Source organism: Hyla sarda, chromosome 3 (genome assembly GCF_029499605.1).
Source record: "Hyla sarda isolate aHylSar1 chromosome 3, aHylSar1.hap1, whole genome shotgun sequence".
NCBI lineage: Eukaryota > Metazoa > Chordata > Amphibia > Anura > Hylidae > Hyla > Hyla sarda.
The window spans coordinates 133,523,029-133,536,546 of NC_079191.1; the positions used below are offsets into that span (position 1 = coordinate 133,523,029).

Sequence of the window (13,518 nt, forward strand, 5' to 3'; positions counted from 1 at the left end):
CAGCCTGCTCCCAGTTGCCTCCAGTGTGACTGAGCACACATACAATGGGAGGAGGGAGGCAGGCTATGAGCTGCACCTAAGTTGGCTGATATGGTTGCCGACCTTGCAGGGGGACCTTAATGCTGCCTAGAATAGTAATAAAGGTGCATTAAATGTGGCGTTTTTGCATCTCCAAGTATAACATTTAGACAAAAAAAAAGAGCAACTGGCAGGCAGGAGGTGCTCAACTCCCAATGCAGTCGTGCATATATACTGGGGGAGCAGATCCTGCCTTTGTGGGATCACCCTTAGCAACAGACCACAAGGGCAGGATCTGCTCTCCAAGTATATATGCACAACTGCATTTGGGGTTGAGCACCTCCTGCCTGCCAGTTGCTCTTTTTTTTTGTCTAAATTTTATACTTGGAGATGCAAAAACGCCACATTTAATGCACCTTTATTACTATTCTAGGCAGCATTAAGGTCCACCTGCAATGTCTGCCAGTTGCTCTTTTTTCATCTAGCAATGGTGCAACAATTTTTTCACTTCTATTAAAATGTGTTTCAACTTTTTTTTATCAATAAAGTACATATATATTTTTTATATTTTTGTGTGTGGTCTGCTGCAATATTTGTTGTAGGTTTTTGTGTTTTTTTTAGGTATACACAAGGCATACACAATAGCTTAATCTTTCTTATTCAGCCTTATTCAGCTTATGCAAAAGAAATGTCCTGGACTGCTTCTTTAACTTTGTTAAACTTTCTAGTAGGTTTTTCATATGTCTAACAAAAATCTACAGTTAAAATAGATGCCTGTCCTAAAGCTAATACAAGGGCCTGACCCCTGAGAAAAAGGAAAGGTCAAGTCACTGCACAGCAAGATTGAAGATATGATTTATTGGGCCTGTTCTTTGGCTAACTGCAGGGACAGTCCAATGTTGTGCAAGTGGTAGCTGGATTATTTTTGCCAACCCAAAATATACCAAAAATGACCGCAAAGTTTCTAGTCTTAATTTATAGTGACCTACTACTATAAGTTTTTTTTTAGTATTAGTTTTACATTTTAGCCATAGCTAAGGGATTTCTATGTTTTATGACAGTGAAATCCCTTCCAGTTAGAAATTAATTCCGCATACATTCATATCTGGCTGACAGCAAAGATCATGAGCTTCTGATTTTAAATTTGTTGACAATAAATTTTTCATAAACTCAGTAAAATTAACCATTGCAACCCAGTGGCTCGGCTGCTATATTATAGGCTATGTGCATCCCTTCCATATTTCCTTAGCGCCTAGGGAATAATATCTGAAGAAGAAAATTTGTGTTAAAGAGATTCTCTTGGTTCTAGTGAATACATTTTTATAGACAGCATTAATAAAGAAAAGAAACATAATGGCACCATTTACTACTGATGTGCTTCTGACAATATAGTTGCTTGTTGTTGGCTAGCATCCATGTAGTTGGCAATGTACTTGGGTGGAATCCATACATGTCCATGGACAAATGAAGAACATACAAATATTTCACGTGGGTCTCCTACCCACTTTTCTTGACATTACGCTATTATAAGACATTCTGTCACATGGTTCAGGAGCTATACACATAAGACACATATGTATATTGAGATATATGATGATGACATCATCAGTAGCATTATACAGTATATTTATTGCCAAGACAGCCCCCCCCCCCCCAAAAGCAAACAAAAAAAAACAAACAAAAAAAAACAGATAATGGGTCAGAAAGAGCTTCCCAGTGCAGATGTAGCAGAATTAAAAGTCAGACTTGGTGGGTTAGCACATCTAAGAGGTCTTAGTTTTATATCAGAGGGGCAAGGGTAAGAGAGTATTATTTTACTGATAGAGGAGGGGATACATGGAATGCAAATACAGATGCAGCAGAGTTAACGGAGTACTGCAGTGAAAAATAACTTATCCCCTATCCAAAGGGTAGGGGAAAAATATAAATTGCAGGGGGTCCGACCACTGGGACCCCCCATGATCTCCTGAACGGGGCCCCGACATTCTGCCAGAAGCAGCCGCACTGACCCCCCAGGAAGCCACGGCCGACATGCCCCCTCCATGTATCTATATGGGATATATGGAGAGGGTGTGTCGGCCGCCACTCTGTGCAGAGGTCGGTACGCCCTCTTCAAGCAGACTGCTGGGGCCCCGTTCAAGAGATCGCGTGGGGTCCCAGTGGTTGGACCCCCTGCAATCTATAACTTGTCCCCTATGCTTTGGATATGGGATAAGTTATATTTCACTACAGAACTCCTTTAATAATCAGACTTGGTGGGTTAGCAGATCTTGAGAATGTGCTCTGACTGTCAACTTTGTGTACAAAGATGGATTGCTGGATCCATTAGCAATGGTGCCTAGCAAACTCCAGTGGTGCTTGATACCACTGGTGTGGTGGTGACTTATATCCCCTGAGAAAAGGATTGGGTTAGCTTGGATTGGATGTCTGCTGTTTCCATCACAAATGGCAGGTTAACCCTTGCTTTATCACTATAAAGCCATATGAAACTTCCATTTCATGCCTAAAGAGATACTTCACTGTTTAAAGGTAATCTGTCATCAGTGTTACCTTCACTAACCTTTTTGTACAGGTAGGTAGTGCAAGTGACACTGATGATAACTATACTAACCTGATTCTGTTCCGTGCTCCTGTTCTCCCGCTATCTTCCTCCGTATCTTCCATTCTGGGGCTGACTTGAAGAATGGGCGGGGCTTCCTAATGTCACTGCTGCTGCTTCTCTGCTGGATCCTGTTAACAGCAGTGGGGACATCAGGAAGCTGCGCCAAGGCTCCAAGTCGGCCCCGGGATGGAAGATATGGAGGAAGATAGAGGCAGAATGAAAGCACGGAACAGGATCAGGTAAGTTTGGTTGTCATCAGTGTCACCTACATTACCTGCCCGTACTGACAGTTTTGTACAGTTGACACTCATGACAGATTTCCTTTAACAACTTAGGGATAAGTGTCTGATCGCGGTGAGGGGGCAATGTTACTTTAAGGATCCCAGCGATCTTCAAAATGGGTCCCCAGATCTCCTCAATTCATGGAGCACAGAGTCAGTAGTGCTCCAGTGGAATGCCAGAGATACCTGAATACAGTGCTCGTGTATCTCCGGTGCTCCCTATAGAGAATGCTTTGAGTGCGTGCTCCATGTAGCTGGGAATAGCAAGACATCTTGATAGAATGAAGGTTTAACAAAAAGAGATAAACAGAAACACAGCCTCTCAGCATTAATTCAAAAACTAACAGGTTGTTAGTATACATTTTGATCAAAAAGTACAAGCCTACTCGCCCTGTCAAGGCCACCTATTCAGAGTGGGTCCCTTACCTAACACTGGCGTAGTGCGGGGCGGCAGTCACTGCCACCACAATCCCACAAGGGGAATGACCCAGTGGCCAGGCAGCCTCACTGCTGCCCGACCAAGCCCCTGGCTCTGGGCCACCCCAGCCCACAGACAAAGCGTCACAGTTACAATGACCATCACAGAGCAAATGGTGGATGTGCGGCTATGTTTCTCTATTTTTGTTGTACAATTGTAGTCTCTCCCCTCTTCCATGGCCAGCACTCCACTCCACCCATTCGTCCCAGGTGTTTTTAATTAGCAGGAGACTGCATATGGGTTTCCTCCTTACATTCTCCCAGCCCTCTGACAGGGAGCACATGCTAGGTGTTTACACTGGTGTGGTGCTCTGTGGCGGCCATTGCTTCTGTGATGCTTTGTCTTTGGGGTGGTGTGGCCCAAAGCCAGGGGCTTGGTCGGGCACCAGTGGGTCTGCCTGGCCATTGGGTCATTCCCTCTGTGGGTTGGTAGTCGCCCGGCGCTACGCTAGTGTTAGGTTAGGGACCCACTCTGACTAGGTGTCCTTGACGTGGCGAGTGGGCTTGTACTTTTTGATCAAAATGTATACTATCAACGAGTTTTTGATATTATGCTGAGAAGCAAGTAGATCAAAATATAAATGGTGGATGTGCAGCTATGTTTCTCTATTTTTGTTATAGAATGAAAGTTCGTTGATAATGGCATCAACTTTGATAGAGTTAAAATATAATCATCAAGGTGTATTTTACTCCGAATGCGCTGATTGCCAGGAGCTTTCACCTTTAGAACAGCTTTAGAACAGTAGATAAAAAGCTACTGATATTTCTAATTCTCCAGAATTTTTTTTATTTGTTTTGACCTATACATTTCTGTCCTGATATTTACATGGCTTAATTTCACTTCATGTACACATACTGTTTGTTAAGGGGTATTTTCAACACTTAATAGTAAAGTATTACTAATATATGGTGTACAATTCTAATGCATGGGGTATCCAAGATTTCACCAGTCCTGGTTAATTGGTATGTACTGCAGTTTCCAGCACAGTGGTTGGCTGGTAGTACCATAGAACGGGGATGATCTGTAAAGGGCTTTAGCACTAAGTTAGCATTGACCTCATTCTCAGGTCAATTGGAACCCCACTGATCACACAGTGATGGAGTATCCTAGCAACATACTATCACATTCAATGGTGGAAAAACCCTTTTAAAATGTCATAATACTGCTATCTCTCTTTAAAAAAAAAAATGGGTAAGGAGATCAGTAATTAAAAAAATGGGCATACGTAGTAAATTGCTGGAAGTGAGTAGTTTATCTGTAAGTGTAGGTTTTGGCTTGGTCTTTAGACAGACTCAGGGGACTAAATGGGATACTGCCTTGCACGAGAATTTTTCTCACTTCAAAATAAGTTCATTCTCAGACCTAGTTAACTTGCTTGGACTTTACTTATTTCAGCAATAAGTTCCTTCCCAGATGGAAGGCAAACTTGAATGCAGTTCTAACAAACCAGGCTTGTTACAGGTAAAGGTAGTTACAGATCACTACTTGTAGGAAAACACATTAGTGACCATGCAGTCTTTAAGAAGTACACTCCAGCCTTTACCCCTTAAAAGCCTCCAGTGCTCCAGACTCTTAGCAGTTCAGGCCTTGGTTAAACCAGCACACCTCCGCAATGCTCAAATACATATGGCATAGAACAGGAAATTACATACATACATACATAGATTTAATAATGTGACACACTCCACTTTTTAGTTTAGCAGAAACTGTACCAACTCTGGCTTTCCCAGACAGCACCATAAAGGGGAGATCAATCTAAAGGGGACTTTACCTGTCATATCAGTGCTACATCACAACAGTGCCATCCTCCAAACTTTATAATGTTTACATTTAATTTTAAGGAACCTCTCATCACTTTCATGCTGCCTGAACTGCAAGTCATCAGGGTGCCCCTGCTTCTGCCTGTTGTGCCAGCTTTGATTGATAGATCTCTCCCTATACCCAAACCGGGAAAAATCTATCAATCAAGGGTAGGGAGAAGACACTGGGGGCCTTCCTGATGACTGATGGTTCAGGCAGCATAAAAGCGATGACAGGTTACCTTTAAAACATGAACACTTTTTAGCAGCTGGAACTATAAATGGACATTACATCATTTATTTTGGTTGTCATATTTGAAGTCAGGAAGAAAAGGTTTTCTATAATTTGTAGCATTAGGCAATTACTTCCTGTTGTTTTACAGGTTGAATTTGATGGATCTGTGTTTTTTTTCTTCAGACCTTGCTGTTATCCTAGTTTTTTTCTAACGATTTTTTTTTTACAGTTCAAGAACCCATTAATCTGATTAATACATGTTAATAGTAAATCAGTGTGTTCAAGAATTTTTTGTGACGCAGATAATTTTGGGCCAGGGAAGAAGAGTAGTGAATAGCAGAGTAGAAGGTGGGCACTTGTATTGCCTCAGATTTCATCTTAATTTGCATTACCTTTATAAGAATTATCCAATCATTGGATGTAGTTGTCTTCTGTCTTCATTCCATTGGTTCACAAAAGGATGTTGGAAGCAATTAAATAGAAGGCTTCTTGGTAAAGTCCATGATGGATATTCCAATGTTCCTTTCAAGAACTGTATTCATGGTAAAAAGCAAAGGCATAAGGTAAGACATAACGATTCTTCTGCTCAATGCTTATTTACATTTAGTTTGCACTCAGTTGGCACTCAGGGCTCTTCATGCAACTAGAACATCTATATATTTCACACAACACAATTCCTGAACAGCACATTATTCTATAAGAACACTCAGACCGTGACCTCAGGACTAGGGGAATGTGAGCACATCATAGGTTTCTCCGATTCTGAAAAAAAAAAAAAACCCACTTATTCTTGCAACTGATACTTATAGGTGCAATAAAGCAATGCACTCCTAGTGTATAGCAAGTTATTGTCATATTATAAGTACTAGCGACAATAAAATCCTTTTATATAAATCCTTCTTTTCTATTAAATTCTATCTGTTAAAGCTTTGCTTTGACTATCTCTGAAATCAAAAAGATCTATCTCCTTCGTTCTTCCTTTATCTATTTCATCTCTATCTTTTCCGGTTACGCTGTGCAATTCTTTATCCATTGTGAATGATGAGAGGTTGTAATGATAAGTGTTCTCTTCTATGAGATATGATTGTGAATTGTAAATGAATGTATATACGATAACATTTCAGACAATCCGGCTCTTTATAGAGAAAAAAAAATATTAATTATTGTGTCAATTCTTCTTCCTGACTTGAAGAGAAACACTTTGAGAATGTAGTTGCTAATACTTTATAATTTGCTTTATGATATCTTTTATCTGAATTTTAGTGGCTTGAAGTCATAGTATTAACTAGGGGTTTATAGACATATAATGTGTCTAAGGTATTTATTATGGTCATGTAAATAAATGTTGACAATCTCGAAGGTACATACAAAATAACTAAACATAGAACAATGAATGTTTACAACTTTATTACACATATTGTTGTGATGTCATTAATGTCCTTTAGTTTCACATGTTTATAATAAATTGAAAAGATTTTGAGTCCAGTAAAATCCCTAACTTCTCAGAATGTCATTTTTCTAATACTAAAGTAAGTTACGTGACATAAAGTCTCATGTGTCAAATGCATACATGCCGTCTATATACTATTACAGAAGATCTGCCGTAAGAACAAAAGCCCCTTTTCCACTGTCGGCTGGCATGTGTCTAGTATTTTGGTAATAGACCCGCTGTGACTAGCTTTTAAACTGATACTCAGTCCTATTAAGTCTCAGTGTCCCTATCCCTGGTAATTACCTGAGAAGAACATAATTTACAATGGCGGGATTTGTTCTCAAGCATTCAGGGAGTTTAAAGAAAAAAGGAAGTAACTTCTAAAAGAAAAAAGTCAATGGGACTGGTTTCATTTTGTGATCCATCTGGGTCTTTAACTCTTAGAGAATGATACTCTTCTGAACTGTTCTCAGATCCAGCCTGACTTCTGAGTCACCCTGATCTCTGGAGAACGAACTGGCAAAGGCTTATCACAGCATGTTCACCAGTGTAATATTGATCTTGAACACCGCGCTCATTTGTTCATGTAAATTAAGGAACATTTTGTACCTTAGAAAGGACTGAAGTTCAAGTCTGTCATGCCCAATGGATTTCTATTGTCAGGCTGGTAAAGTTGAGAAGTTTTAATCATTGTTTTTAAAGCAGAAAAAAACTTAGATCACCTCAGAATCACCGGAAATACTGTGTTATTTTTATTGTTAGGAAAGATATAGGCTACGAGTCAAGGTATTCTATAGAATTTAAAATACAATAAATAAATGATGGAACATACAGTATCTGCAGCCTATTATTTGTACAATAATAGCTTTATAAACAGAGGGATATTTTCTATACAAACAACTACGTAATAAATTAGTCAGTAATCTATGGTTATAAAGGAGCATTATAATTTTCTATAAGGCAACAAAACAAAAAGAATTTTCATAATAAATGTAATTTGCCTACTACAGCTTATAATACATTTTAAGTGGCAACTATTCAATGCCATTCATTTCCACCTACTTCTGGTCACTGTGAATGAACTTAGAATTAAATTGTTTGAAAAAATGTATTTTACTTTTTATCATCCGCAACCTCAACTGCACAGGTCATCTATAGACTGCAGTAAAATGCTGCCTACATATTGTTTACAAGCTAACTGCTGCTCTATGGTTGTCATCTTTTTCTTCCCAGTACTATTGTTTTCACTATTGACAGTATATTTGAAAAAAAATGTAAAAATTATTGAAAAAAGTGGTTGCATATCTACAATAGTCTTCATGATGAACAGATGAACATACTTCTTTATTTGTAAGGTGCACTTATTTTGCATTAAAACCTACATCCAAAATATTCACATTTATTTTATCATGCGGTGCTATACAGAATCACAAGCACTCACATTGATTTTTTTTTTCAAAGTTGGTAGTGTAAATAAAATTTACAAGAAGCTTGTATAAAAAAACAAAACAGAAAAAACAAACCTTTACCCACCCCCCAAATTACTGCCACTCTAGCGCTACTGCTGCTTTGATGTCCTCTGCAGTAATGACATCACATACATAGATCATGGGACACTGATAGCCACGTGACTGCAGCACATGACTACTAAGGCCAGTGATTGGCTGCAGGGTCACGTGAACAATGTATGTAATGTTATGAAAGTTAATGTGACTAAAGTAGAGGTCTTTTAGAAATCAGAACAAAAACGTATAGGTAGATTCTAATATAACCACCCATATTGTCAAAGACAAGAAGTTGGCCCAGATTTATCAAACTGTGTGAGAGAGAAAGTTAAGTGATTTTTCCACAGTGACCAATCACAGCTCTGGTAACAAGCTCAGGTAAAGGGAAAGCTGAGCTGTGATTGGTTGATATGGGAAAAAACACTCCACTTTTTCTCTCACACAGCTTTATAAATCTGGGCCATGGATACTACAGGATGACTTACTTAGATGAGAAGGGTCACATGTTTCCAGCATCCTCATGCTACCTTTAACCTGTTGGGGGTGGAGGGCGTATGGGTACTCCCTCACAACCCGGTACTTAAGGATGGAGGGCATACCTGTACGGGCGGTGATCGGACCGGGATGACTGCTGATATCAGCAGGCACCCTGTGACATCGCCTAGGGAGGTCCTGAGATTCTGACTGGCAGCAGCAAGCGCAGGAAGAGCTGCAGCAGCGGAGGGGGCTGAGGAGTAGACTGTAGGTGTCAGTGAAGATCCTCTTTGGTGAGTGATCTTCACTGTGGCCTACTAGAAGTAACTTTGGCTGTCTGGGCATGCTGGGAGTTGTAGTTTTGCAACATCTGGAGGGCCACAGATTGGAGACCATTGTGCAGTGGTCTGCAAACTGAAAACTGCAAAACAACAACTCACAGAAAGCCCAGACAGTCCAAGCATGCTGGGAGTTGTAGTGCTGTAACATCTTGCCCTTCAGATGTTGCAGAGCTACAACTCCCAGCATGCCTGGATAGTCTTGGCAAGCTGGGAGTTGCAGTTTTGCAACATCTGGAGGGGCACAGTTTGGAGACCACTATAGAGTGGTTTCCAAACTGTAGACCTTCATATGATGCAAAACTTAAATTCCCAGCATGCCAAGATGGTCAGGCATTTTGGGCTTTGTAGTTCTGCAGCATCTGGCCCTTCAGATGTTGCCGAACTACAATTTCCAGCATGCCTGGACAGTCTGGCAATGCTAGAGGTCCACAGTTTGGAGACCACTACACAGTGGTCTCCAAACTGTTTTACTCCAGTTGTTGCATAACTACTGCTGGGAGTTGTAGTTTTGCAACAGCTGTAGGCACACTGGTTGGGAAAAACGGAATTAGAATCTGTTTCCGAACTCAAAGTTTCCCAACCCGTGTGCCCCCAGCTGTTGCACAACTACAACTCTCAGCATGCACGGACAGACCATTCATGCTGGGAGTTGCAATTTTGAGACATCTGGAGGCACACTGGTGGGAAGGCACTAAGTTAGTTTGTTACCAATTTCGGTGTTTCCCCATCAGTGTGCCTCCAGCTGTGGAAAACCTACGACTCCCGGCATGCATGGTCTCTCAGCGAAGGCTGCGAGTTGTAGTTTTACAACAGCTGGAGGTTTGCACACCCCTTCCCCCCCATTTGAATGTACAGGGTACATCTAAATGGGCGGGGTTTTACAGTGAGTTTCCGGGTGCAAGTTTGAGCTGCGTCAAATTTACCACTGCTGCTTAAACTCCACCACACTACGCTTACATGAAATAAAGAGTAAAACACTACATATTCACACCATAACACTGCCCCCCCTACCCCCCCAGAGTAAAAATGAAAAACCCCTTGTACAGCACTGCTTCCTAAACGGAGCCTCCAGCTGTTGCAAGACAACAACTCTCAGTATTGCCGGACTGCCATTGACTGTCTAGGCATGATGGGAGTTTTGCCACAGCTGGAGGCACCCTGTTTGGGAAACACTGCCGTAGGGTAATTTTGGTATTGAAGGCAAGTGTAATTCTTGCATCCGGGTCCGCCCCATGCAAATCCCTTATTTAGGCCTCAAATGTGCATGGCACTCTCTCACACCTCGGAGCCCTGTCTTATTTCAAGGCAACAGTTTAGTGCCACATATGGGGTATTTCTGTATTCGGGAGAAATTGTGTTTCTAAGAGGTAAAAAGGAGAAAAAGACCCCCAAAATTTGTAACGTAATTTCTCCTGAGTACAGAAATATCGCATATGTGGATGTAAAATGCTCTGCGGGTGCACAACAAGGCTCAGGAGTGAGAGCGCACTATGTACATTTAAGGCCTAAATTGGTGATTTGCACAGGCATGGCGTGGCTGAAAATTTGATTTTTTTCAATGAGATTCTGGTGTTACCCCAAATTTTTCATTTTCACAAGGAGTAATAGATGAAAAAGTCCCCCAAAATGTGTAACACCGTTTCTTCTGAGTTAAAACATACCCCATTTGTGGATGGGGCACTACAGTGCTCAAAAGAGAATTAGGAAAATTTGTTTTTGGAGAGAGAGAATTTGGCTGGAATTGAAGGCCATGTGCATTTAAAATGCTGCCAGAACAGTGGACCCCCTCCCACATTTGACCCCATTTTGGAAACTACACCCCTCAAGGAATATAATAAGGGGTGCAGTGAGCATTTACACCTAACAGGTATCTGATTTTTTGAACAGTCATTTGTAAATTTAATTTTTCATTGCACAGCCCACTGTTCCAAAGATCTGTCAAACGCCAGTGGGGTGTATATGGTCACTGCACTCCTTATTACATTCTGTGAGGGGTGTAGTTTCCGAAATGGGGTCACCTGTGGGGGGTCCACTGTTCTGTCACCATGGGGGCTTTGTAAACGCACATGGCCCCCAACTTCCATTCCAACCGAATTCTCTCTCCAAAAGCCCAATGGCGCTCCTTCTCTTCTGAGACCTGTAGTGCACCAGAAGAGCACTTTACTTACTTGGGAGAAATTGGGCTTCAAATTTTGTGGGCCTTTTTCTCCTATTACCCCATGTGAAAATGAAAATTTTTGGGTAAGACCAGCATTTTTGTGTTAAAAATCTAATTTTTCATTTTTACGGCCCACTGTTGAAAAAACCTGTGAGGTAGAAGTACTCACTCTAACCCTTGTTATGTTCCTTGAGGGGAGAAGTTTCCAAAATGGTGTCACATTCTGCTTCTCTGGCACAATGGGAGCTTTGTTAACGCACATGGCCCCCATTTTCTCCTATTACACCATGTGAAAATGAAAAATTTGGGGTAACACCAGTATTTTAGTGTAAAAAATTAAATTTTTCATTTTCATTTCCAACTTTAACGAAAAGTCGTCAATCACCTGTGAGGTGTTAAGACTAACTGTACCCCTTACTGCATTCCTTTAGGGGTGTTGTTTCCCAAATAGTGTGCCATGTGGGTTTCTTTTGCTGTTCTGGCACCCTGGGGGCTTCCTAAATGCAACATGCCCCAGAAAAATAAAGTGCAATATTCGTTCTCCAAAATCCCAAAGTTGCTCCTTCCCTCCTTAGCCATGTTGTGCGCTTGCAGAGCACTTTACATGCACATATAAGATATTGGGTTACAAATTTTGGGGTGATTTTTCTCCTTTTACCCCATGTAAAAATAAAAAAAAATGGGGCTACAAGAACATGTTAGTGTAAAAGTTGGAGAGTTTTCTCCACATTGCTGTTATTCCTGTGAAACACCTAATGCTAAGTTTCCACTTGGTTTTTACTCTGGCAGTTTTTGGAAAACTGCCACTGCAGTTTTTGAGCCAAAGCCAGAAGTGGATCCATAAGGGAGGAGAAGTATAAGTCCTTCCATTATATTTCCTATTCCTTTTGAATAAATTTCTGGCTTTGTCTCAAAAACTGCAGTGGCAGCTTTCCAAAAACTGCCAGAAAAAAAACCAAGTGGAAACTTAGCCTCAAGGGTTAACAAACTTTCTGAATGTAATTTTGAATACTTTCAGGGTTGCTGTTTTCATAATGGTCTCCATTATGGGGATTTCTTACAGAAAAGCCCCTCAAATCCACTTCAAACTGAACTTGGCCCTGAAAATTTCAGATTTTTAATTTTACATGAAAAATTGGAAAATTGCTGCTTTACTTTGAAGCCCTCTAATGTCTTCCAAAAGTAAAAACCTGGCAACTTTATGATGCCAACATAAAGTAGACATATTGTATACGTGATTCAATATATAATTTTTTTGGTATGACCATTTTCCTTACAAGCAGAGAGTTTCAAAGTTAGAAAAATGCAAGAAAAAAAATGCAAGAAATGATGCAAGTATTAACAAAAATTTACCTCTAACGTAAAGTACAATATGTCACAAAAAACAATCTCAGAATCAAATTCATAAGTAAAAGCATCTGAGTTAGACTTGACTTGAGCATTGCTCCCTGCAGTTGTGAGACTCTTGCAAGACCCCTCTCTCAGCTCCGAAGCTGCTGCAGATGTCTATCACTATTTATTTGCTGGTAGGGGCAATTGCTTATCCAGCTGCCAGCTTGTTGCCACCTTGGATAAGCTTAATGTTGCTACCCTACCCTCTTCTTAGCTAGGCTGCTAGTGGTTCTTGTTAGTCCCTTATTTTCAAAAATAATTTTATTGAAAAGTAAAAAAACAAATCTGCATTATATAAGCATTAAGTCATTCAAAATGGAGGGTACATGTGTAAAACCCAACTTTCTGAATGTCAATTTGAATACTTTAAGGAGTGCAGTTTCCATAATAGGGCAATTTGTGGGGTATTTCTCACAGAAAGTTAGAAAAATGCAAACTTTTCTAAATTCTCATGAAATTTGGGAATTTTTCTCCAAGAAAGGATGCAAGTAATGTCAAAAAACAATATCGGAATCAGAGTAAAAGGTAAAAGCATCTCAGAGTTATTCATGCATAAAGTGACAGTGGTCAGAATTGCAAAAAAAGACTGAGTCCTTAATGGGTTAACTTTCATCAGTAACAACATACAAAAAGTTTTAAGATCCAACAGTGCCCATTAAAAAAAATAATCCAGACCACTTATCTAAAGATAAATGATTGATGGTTATAAATAATTTAGCATAAATTATATATATTTTTTTCAGCTGTATACCAGGTTCAAATTTTGTATATTTGTTAAGGTGTATTTTTTTTTCCAAAGTAAA

General features: G+C 40.2%; 1 long non-coding RNA gene across 1 annotated transcript in view; it reads right to left on the reverse strand.

Moving 5' to 3' along the window:
* LOC130361732 (uncharacterized) overlaps positions 1-13,518 on the reverse strand; it is a 59,245-nt gene that overhangs the window by 21,530 nt on the left and 24,197 nt on the right. The window contains exon 2 of the long non-coding RNA XR_008891129.1: positions 5,806-5,945. This is a non-coding gene — a long non-coding RNA (uncharacterized LOC130361732). The remainder of the gene's footprint in view (positions 1-5,805; positions 5,946-13,518) is intronic.